Here is a 10,210-nt window from a genome sequence, read left to right as displayed (position 1 = left end):
TATCATCTTTTTTATTCCATACAGTTTTCCTTGTCCAAATGGGATGCCTACATTACCTACAAAGCAGCTAATGTAGCCTGGAGCTGCTAGCCTCAAGCAGAGCTGAGGAGAGGACTACAGAGGTTTGGACACCTCACTTCTTCCTAACTTCACACTTCACGCAGCTCCCTTCTGAGCCACAAAAAACTTTTTTTCACATATGCAGTAGTATTCCCCAAGCTCTGTTGTTTTTCTTACTTCTCTCTGGGGGATAATATTTTACATTTGGGAATTACAGTTGCGATAATGCTTTCGGAGGATAATGCTTTGCCATGGAGTCTTACTTATCTGTAGGCTACAATTTAAACCTGATTTTAATTTTTTTTCACCCAATATTCATTTAAATTTTGTCTGATTGAAAAGTCATGTTGAATTAGCTATTAGAGGTTCCTGTTTGCACTGTATGTTACAGGAAAAAATCACTGGGATACTTTTAAAACAAAAGACAACTTCCAAACATGATGATTATGAGGCAAGGTATGAAATAAGAAGGAACACCTTCATTCATGATTTCTAAGTGCATTTATGGACGATTATCTGTTGACTGTGTGATGACTCTGAGAAGCAGGAGTGCGATTTTTGACGCAATTTGCATCAGTCAGGTGAAAAGGTTTATTTATTTGCCTTTGAAACCAAAACCAGAGAGACAAAGACAACAAAATCAGAAAAATAAAATAAGACAAAAGCCATTCTAGTCCAGACAGTCATGACCACTACAGCCCAGACCGCCACTGCTTCAAACAAACAAACAAACAAACACTGAATTGCCAGCAGTTTCACAGCAACAGACCCTCCATCTTGGAGTATCTGCATCCCCTCCGGAGCTCACTGATAGAGGCATCAGCACTTGAATGATTTCCAGCCGATGGATGGCCTCGATCTGACAGTGGTCAGTACAAACCGACTAGAGCAGACCGGAGGGCGGTGCGCTTTCAACAACGGCCTGGAGGAAAGCCAAGCGTTGCCACGGTGACAGAGCTGCAAAGAAAATCTCTTTGTATTGTTACCAAGGCAACAACTGTGGATAGGTGGGGAGGGAGGGATGGACGGATGGATGGAGGGAAGGGAGAGTTGGCGAAGGGAAGAAAAAGACAGACAGACGGGGAGAGACTGGGCAGAAGAGGAAGGGTAAAAATAACAAAATGGGGTGAGAGAAAGGAAAGGGGATGATAAGTTGTTGTTTGAGTCGCAGAGATATGAGCCCAGGCTTTATTATTCCCTCCATCTCTGCCTTGTTTACGCTGGATGATTCTCGACTGCGTGGGAGAATTTACAGTTTGCTGTAACCTCATCCCAAACAAAGTTACTCAGCAGATTCTTTTGAGTCAGATACAGCAGCGCTTCTTTGAGAAGGCAGCTCAAACGGGACACAATAAGTCAATGGTTCTTAAATGACTGTTTGTCTCCAGGCTGGGTAGTGTAGTAAACTCTGCTACAGCAATCCCATTCTGTCTTTTCTATATCTGCTGCTCTCTCTCACTATTTCACCCTCTACCTTTCCTCTATATTCTTCCTCTCTTCCCTTCTCTCTGTCGTCTAGTTTCTCCCTCCCCCCCTTTGTCTGTGTCTTTTTTATATTTCCTCCGGGGCCAAGAGCAGAGTCCAACATTTCTTAGAGTTTTGAATTGTGACTTCAAAAACGTTTATTGGAGTCATTTTGATAACTTTTGAACTGCTTTGCTGCAGGGCTTCACTAATTCCCACTGTGTTTGAATTGATTGCATAAATCTAGCAGTGAAGAATAACACTGTAGAAGTGTTTCTTCTCAGCATTTCTGGATTTAGCATATGTGAAAGAGCGTGTGAATGTGTGTGAGACGAAAAACACTCTTCTAAGTGGCTTCATCGCAGCTCTATCTACACTATAATAAATATAATGAATAATGTAATAATTTTACTTTCTTGCGAGGCCAGAGAACTGTAAGTTGACAGAGGGACTTGACAGAGAGAGGATGAATGACTTTATTTCAGTATGCTCTTGGTTACATTTGGGTTATGTATGCAGATTTATGCAACCCTCCCTTTTCAGGCTGCTCGTTACTCAAAGCAACTGGAAATTTCTCATCAGCCCCCCCAATTCTACACTTCACACACAGCTCCTCACATTCTAATGTGCATGAGCCAGCGAGATTAGAGAGAAATTGAATCAAATCAAATCCCCCGAAATTGCACGGAGCTCGGTGGAAAGAGTACAGATCCAAAAGGAAAAGGTATCTGTTATCTAACGCCAGCATTGCATCTCATCTCTCCCGATTGCCTGGAGACAATCAGCCACTTGGTGAGAGAGAACAGAGCACTTTAGCTCAGCACAAACCAGGGGCGTTGGCTTGATAGTTAACCATGAGGGGCTGAGCCCAGATTCTTCTCCATCAAAAAAACTTTTAAAAACATACCTCTAAAAATGTGAAAATGGAAGGAAGGAAGGGTTTGTTGCCACTCGAATGTCTCAAACTAAAATGAGCATCACATCAGATACCTACTACCAACATTACATTACCAGGCTTACATGATGGAAATCCTCAAACTCATAATACAATGGCAATTTCACCAATGACAGTTGAAAACAGCTAATTACGACAAAGTAAACTTTCATAATTTCGTTACAAAATCATTGCTAATGGACCTACTTGATATAAACCACAATATATGATTACACAATATACTGTATATTACACCTGACACTGACTTACAGTGATGTGTGTATGATGCGTCTAAATCATTTAGATTCAGTGTTTATTTGGTAGTTTAATCTGACATCTCTTGTGAGTGAGCCAACTTTTTAAACTGACTAACGTAATCAGCTCAGCTAACGATAGTAGCCTTAAGTTTTGTTTAATGGAAGCTGTGGTAACTTAGCTGTCAGTGTACAACATGGATCAGAAAAAAACACTTTATTGGTCATACAACTTGCCTCGGGTGTTATCACTGTTTGTAGGATTACTAGACTGATAAAATCTTAAACTTTTCGGCTATCTAGCACGAGGCTAAGCTAGTTTGGTGTCGCTAGCCAAGGGGAGGCACAACTAAGCTATCATTGCTAACGGTTTAGCTGGCTACAGTGCAATGCAAAGCACGTTAGCTGTATATAACTTATGCTCTGCTCATATCACGTTTGCGTAACTTGAAACTCATTCAGACATTTACACACCTTGTTTTCCTGCCTCAGCATGAGAGGATGTTTGTGCTACTGCTTCAGCTTCAACCACTTTACAGGTAAAAAATCTTTGTATATACATTTTGTCCTCACACTGACTGATTGTGCGAGCTAACGTTTAGCATAGTTACCCCATCAATTGAAGAACTGACAGAGACTTGTCAGACAATAAGACATGAGCATTTCCACGTATTTTCCTGTTAACACTGATTGGTCTTGCCTCTGTTCCGTTCACTGAAGATACAAAATTACAACACTGCTGTCTTTTTTAGTGACAAACTGCTCAAAGTGGAGAATTATTCGGGGCTAAAGAAAAAATCTTCAGGGCTACAACCCAGAGTGCCCAGACCAGGTAACACCCATGGCACCAACTTTGTGTAACCCCCCACTGTGGCGCAAATTTGGTCAAAGTCTCCCATCACCTTGTCCACATGAAGTGTTTTCTGAAGTGTTTCTTTCTCTCGACACAATTAGGCCACTGGAGTGACGGGAGAAACGAGCACAGCGGGAAAGCAGAGGAAAGAGAAAGCTGCCAGCACTGCCTCAGTCTTAATTGATATTCCAGCCGAGGAGTCAGAATATTCAAATGTCAGTAAGCTCCGTTATCTCACTCGGGAGTCGGCAGAGATTAGGGGATAGGTGAACGAGGGGCGCCGGGAGGTATCACACTGCTTAAACTCCTCGCATGCAAACACACACACACACACAAATACAGGAATTTGCACATGTGCAATCATGCATACTGTATGGCAAATATACACATGCAAACTCCCACAGAGACACCTCTCTCACAAACACACTTTTCTCTCTGTTACATACAAAAACCTCACACTCTCACTTCGTCAGTCACTGACACACACTTCACGTCCGTATTCTCATTGCATGTTTTTTTGCTTGCAGGGAGGCTTCTGAGTGAAGGCTATTAGCTCAGTGGAGTCTCTCCTGCTGTCTGTTCGGGCTCAACTACAAAGAATGATCACTGTTTCAAATCAATATTGCTGTGGCCCGATCCTGGCTGTTACACAGAGAATAGTCTGTATTAACCCTCAGCTAATACCCAATCCTATCAGCTTCTTCCTGTTCCTTCTCATATGTACCGCTCTATTTGACATTCTCTCTCTCTCTCTCTCTCTCTCTCTCTCTCTCTCTCTCCATATCTGCAGTATCAGCATCACACAGACACGTGCAAGTTTGCCATTATTGTAAGGCTTTCTCCTCATTTTACCAAAATAAGCTTTCTTTTGCCAAAACAACCTTGCTATAGAGACCAAAAGTTGAAAGTGGCTCTTAACACACACACACACACACACGCATCAAATCAAATCACAACACATACATAAACAAGCATATGCACACACTACAGATATGTATATACATGTAAAGAGAAAAGGGATTTACAGAGGGCTCATGAAAACATGCAGATTTTTCATTCTGCAAGTAATTAATAAATGCACGCCAGGAGCTGCAATTATGTAGGTATAGTAGTATAGGTGGTTTCTATTTCCCCACCTGCATATTTTAACTCATGAAAACAGGCACATTTAGGCACATTCAGCTCCAGGAGAGAATTGTATAAACAAGATAAAGTTTTAGGGTGTGTGTGTGTGTTTGTGTGTGTGTGTCTGAAGTCTTCTTAGTCTTTCTTAGCTTTTAAACTATTTCTCATTTTTCCTCTTCAGGTTCAACATTATTCACCAAAAAGGATCAGCCCATCAGAGATTAATGTTTTAGATGTGGCCTCATCAATCAGAAACAGCTTCAATTGCACAAAAGCACTGAGAACATGTAACCGGACACAATGCAAGTTTCTCTGTATTATTTCTCAATATGACAGATAGTGTTTTTATGCGAGACTCTGATAATGCCTTTTATCTCTCTACTATACTGTAAATTAATCTCTGCCAGTATTCTCGGCCTGTAAAAGGGTTCACCTTGAATACCCCGGTGTTCACAACTAGTGTCCACAAAGCATGCTTGTTTGTTTGTCAAGAAAGCAAGCCATTGGAGATTAAATACACAAAGCACCAAACAGCTACACACTGCATGTACTCTGGGTTATATTAGGGGAAAATGATAAACGGTAGCGATAAAGCTGAAAGACACCTGAAAAATTTTGAATGAGTCAAACCTTCTCTTTACTTGCAGCCAGCCAAAGTGTCCCTGATGGTATGTCGAACAAGATTATGAAATGAATATCCAATATCCAAAGGAATATCCAAAATAGATATTGATGTCTGTTGTTAGAAAACAGTTTAAAAAAACTGTTGACAGTAAGGTCTGTAAATTATCCTGACAGTGACACTGAGTTTTTCATTTTTCAAAGCTTTGAGCACCTTATGTGATTTTTCCCATTTTACTGAGGTTAGGGCCAGAAGGCAGATGAGAAAAGACCAGAGCACACTGATTGATTTGCAGTCTTTAATAGTGCAAATAGACCAATGTCTCTACACCACTGTGTCTTGATTGGAGTCAAAGGACGACAGAGACATAAGGAAACACATATAATAACCTAGAACAGGTGTACATATGCCATTGTGTAGTATTCAATCCTATTGAATGATAAATACAGGGGCAGGGATTACCAGAGCCAATATCTGGGTGGGGCAGAAGTCTCGATGCTTTGACAAATAAAATCTCAAGTATCTGCATGGATGGAAGCCACTAGGGAAGGCTGTGAAAGGTTTTGTCTTGTTATGTTTTGCAGTTTGGGTAAAATGACCCTTCAAAATGGAAAGGTTAAAATATTACTTTTGATTCATATTAGAAGTAAAATGGAAGTGTTGACATTAAAATGCATCAGCTCATTATTCATCATAATTGTACTTATATATCATTTTGCATCAAAATGCTATCCTGCCTAATACTAGATATTCCTGCTGTTTGGATTCAAAATAGATAAACACCAAATTGAGTTAAAAAAAAAAATCAATTCTTGAGTTAAAATGGCAACAGAAAAATTCCACCTTTAACTGTGTCTCTGCATTCTGTCTTCAAGCATTTGGCCTGATTTTATAGGGGATGCAAAATGGCGCCAAACAAGACAAAGCAACAAGGTATGATCTTCAGGGAGTTGTGCTCCTTGTTCCAAAGGTGTGAAGCACCTGGTAGTTACCAAGTGGCAGCTCAAAATTACCTCCTGCCTTGACGGCACCGGCAAGTTGTGCAAGAATCTGAGAAAAAGAAAAAAAAATGCCGGTGACATTCCACACTGAGTCTGACAGAGAAAATTCTGAGTTCCCGTTTGGTGTGAGGAAGTCAGAATGAGACTCCATTGTTGGCCTGTTTTAATGAGCTTTGCCAGTAGCCTGGGGTAAAAGTGCAGTTGGATCTAGTGATAATGAGAAGCATAATGTCGCTCCCCCTGCCTCCTCATGCCCTCTGTTCAAATAGGACCTGATAGTTAGCTTCGCTTGAAACTAGAGTTAAAAGAAGAGCCTGGGCTTGCAACAATTTTGTGGGGGGAAAGAAATTAAAAATGCTCTGACAGGAGCCACAACAACATGGTTAGATGGTATTTCTTGGTATTTATATGGAGTAGCTCATTTTGATACATTCAAGCTTTTCTCTCTCTTAAGCCTTCCTCAGACAAAGTAATTTGACACAGTCTTCTTCATTTTCATCCCAGTCATGATTATGACTGATTTTAATCGTTGAACAAAGAATTCAAACTTATCCTCTTGATGTTTTGTAGTTTGAATGCATGCCTTTCGTCCCTGTCACACAGTTATTACTCAGTCACTCTCTGTCATCCACTGTCTCACCAACTGAATAATTAACAGACTGATAGAATGAATTTGTTGTCTGCTGAAATGCAACTTCCAGAAGCTGGCCAATCAGAACAGAGTGAGCTCATCTATAAAAATATAGACCTGGACACGTGCATGTTATGTCTTCTGTAAGAAATGAACAACATCTTTTAAAAAAGGCACAAAAGTGACAAATTAAAGAAGTAGGGGGATACACTTAAAGCCACATGTATTGATTTTGAGCCACTTAGGGGCAGCACAACAAGCTGTAAACACAACATATACAAATTATCACTGTAAAGGGTTGATATCGCTAATGTGTTAGTAAAGAGCAGCCAATTTACACGTCCAGCAACCACAGAGCAACATTAGCATTCATTTGAAGGAGTCATGTTTCTGGTCGCCTGACAAATCTAAGTCAATAATTCACTCTCCTTCTAGCACTTTGCTGGTTTCCAACTCCTGAGGGAACTCTTTGGCGGCTCCACTGTGTTCACCAGCTAATCGCTAACCTGGTCTGTCCATCTGTAAGGCAAAAACATTGGGCTGAAAAATGATAAAACACATTTCAGGGCTTCAGAATCAGGTAACAGTTCTCTGTGGATTTGTCACTACGAGTTACACCTTTCACAACACTGTTTGATTCATTGTTAATACAAAAATATTGGTTAGCACAGCTCTGAATGCACAAAAGTGACGCATTAAAAGTACCAGTGTGTAGGATTTAGTGGCATCTAGCAATGAGGTTACCCCTCCCCTTCCAAGCGTGTAGGAGAACTACAGTGGCCACGAAAAATGAGGAAGGCCCTCTCTGGAGCCAGTGTTTGGTTTGTCCGCTCTGGGCTACTGTAGAAATATAGCGGTGCAACATGTCAGGCTCCATGGAAGAAGAACCCGCTCTCTTTAGGATTCATTCTAAGGTAACGAAAACACAACGATTCTTATTTTCAGGTGATTATACACTAAGTAAAACATACTTATGAATGTTGTATTCCATTTCTGCAGCGTTAAAGGGGAAGAAAGGATCAAATGAAGCAAATAAAATTTGACACAAACCTCAATAAGCAAATTCTTTGGTTTGAGTAGCAAAGGAGGTTGACTTCACATTTTTGCTCTTGGTTTATTTTTAGTCGCAGTGACACTACAGATGAATCTTTTTAAACAAAAATCACATGGATAGACACATGCTCTATTGTCTTTTTATAATTTGGAAAGACTTTTATAACTCATCATCCTGCCAGATAATAGATTTTAATGAAGGGGCGAAAAACTATGCATGGCTGACTTGCCTGTACACTGTGCTGTGATTACTGACTTGTTTGTAACAAGCATCTAAACTCTACCGTGTTTGTTAAGACTTGGTGGACCATACAAAAACCAGTCGTTAGGTGGTTTTAAAGCAGGATTATGGTCATCAAAATGAAGGCAGTCAGATTCAGAAAAGAAAACCATCAACTAAAACAAGAAATACTGTAGTCAAAGCAGGCAGAAGATCACCCAAACAAGTGCAAGTAAGGAATAAAAAGGGCCACAATGCTGAGATAACTGGGCAAGATGGTCTAGCAAAGATTGAGACTCAGCAATCCATTATATAAACTGAGACTAATGAGTAATGAGGAGCAGTTGGGTGGTTATGTAGTCAGGTCAGGTGATGGGGAGGCGTGGGAAACCCATCAGTAGTGACTAGTTGACATGTGAGGGATGGCAAATCTAAAATCACAGGAGAAGGTAGTAATGAATGAAAATGAATGGATTAAACCATACATACATGAATAGTTGATATGAGCATTGTCCTCTGCTGGCCAAAAAATGTCAACTTCTCTCTTCTTGTAGCCATGAACTCTTGTATTTTACATTGATTTGCTGTAGATGGTACAACAGTATGTATGGAAGAGGACACTGACTATTTTTAGGCCTCTCTGTGTTGTTATTTGGTGCCACCTGAACTAAAAAAGCAAAAGCTGTGAAATATGAACATGCCCTCATTAACTCAACTCACTCACCTGCTCAACAATTTTATCAGCCATTACCTCACTCTCACTATCTCTCTCTCTCACACACACTCACAAGCAAACACATTCTGAGCCCCTCACCGTCCAGCTCCGGGCGAGGTGCCAAGCGCTCACAGATGGCATTAGTGGAAGATGAAGTGCCCGTCTCCGCAGCCAGTGAAATGTGAATGCCAGTTAGTACCATAACTGCTATCTGATCAACGTCGCTGAGCGTCAAAGACTTGTTGACTCAGAGCAAACAGAGCTACAGGTACACTGTGCTACTTACATAAAAGAGTAACAAAGATAATCTAACAATGCAGAAATGATGCAGGAGTGTTTCCTGGTCATTTTTTTTACAGTATTTTTTGCCTCATATGCTTCCATGCAAACCCCAAATCTGATGATCTAATTTCCCACAAGACAGCCAACTATCTTTAAAAGCTTATTAATAGACAATATACAATACAACACTAAATCAATTTATCATGTTTGCAAATATGTCTCATTAGTTTAACAGCATTGCCCAGGTGAGTATTGAAGCATGATTGGTAATCACTTCACTGCCATATGAAAGTGAGAGATGAAAAAATGAACACAACAATGCATTTTCCCTCCTTGTAAACATTGTATGTGATCACAATAACTGATGTACACATGGGGTCTTGTGTAAAAACACTCATATTGGTCAATGCGGAATAGAAAATGTAGTACAGTAACAATCATGATTTTGCCTCCCACAATAGGATTTTTCAAATCCCATGAAAATACAAAAACTAACAGTGGGTTGGGTTGTCTCTCAGTTCTCGTTTTAGTTACCTGGGTTACAGGATACCTAATAGTTTTTGGGTAACAATGGAGCTCTGAGAGTAATATATATATATACTTAGGCAATATTTGTTAGTTTTGCTGTTTTGGTCTTGTCAGTTGGATTAGTTGATAAGTGATATATAGAACGTCTACAGTCTTATCCCTTAATAGTTGTTTATTTTTAAAATACAAAATGATGACATTTCAGTGATGAACATACAGTTCCAATGCTCTGATGCTATGATAAACATGATGCATGATTCACTATGTAATTTGATTTGTTTTCATTTTATGTGCTACTTTGAGATTTTAAGTCCAAAATTAGGAGGACAGCGTTTAGTGTTAATATTGTCACATTGTTGTGACAAATGAGTCAAGGCAATTATAAATGACTGTGACTGCCAGGCACAAAGGCTTATCACTGCTAGGCGGTCCTTCTTGCAGATGAGAAGTGGGCTGTTTGTGGTTCCA

The 10,210-nt window shown here is 40.1% G+C and overlaps 1 long non-coding RNA gene across 5 annotated transcripts; it reads left to right on the top strand.

Moving 5' to 3' along the window:
- Nucleotides 1-2,019: 2,019 nt before the first annotated feature.
- LOC122970679 lies at nt 2,020-9,184 on the top strand. 5 transcript variants are annotated; one of them, XR_006399291.1, is made up of 6 exons: nt 2,020-2,316; nt 3,205-3,251; nt 3,465-3,544; nt 3,667-4,224; nt 4,356-4,394; nt 4,872-6,101. It is a non-coding gene; the product is annotated as an uncharacterized LOC122970679 (long non-coding RNA). The 5 variants fall into 5 exon arrangements; XR_006399292.1 differs by lacking the exon at nt 2,020-2,316 and adding an exon at nt 7,760-9,184 and having other exon boundaries at nt 2,331-3,251; nt 4,872-7,720; XR_006399289.1 differs by lacking the exon at nt 2,020-2,316 and having other exon boundaries at nt 2,331-3,251; nt 3,667-3,780; nt 4,093-4,224.
- Nucleotides 9,185-10,210: the final 1,026 nt, after the last annotated feature.

The sequence above is a fragment of the Thunnus albacares genome, chromosome 20 (assembly GCF_914725855.1).
Source record: "Thunnus albacares chromosome 20, fThuAlb1.1, whole genome shotgun sequence".
In the NCBI taxonomy this organism is placed as follows: Eukaryota; Metazoa; Chordata; class Actinopteri; order Scombriformes; family Scombridae; genus Thunnus; species Thunnus albacares.
The sequence above is the reverse complement of the archived record's forward strand: the minus strand, read 5'-3'. Positions and strand labels throughout refer to the sequence as shown.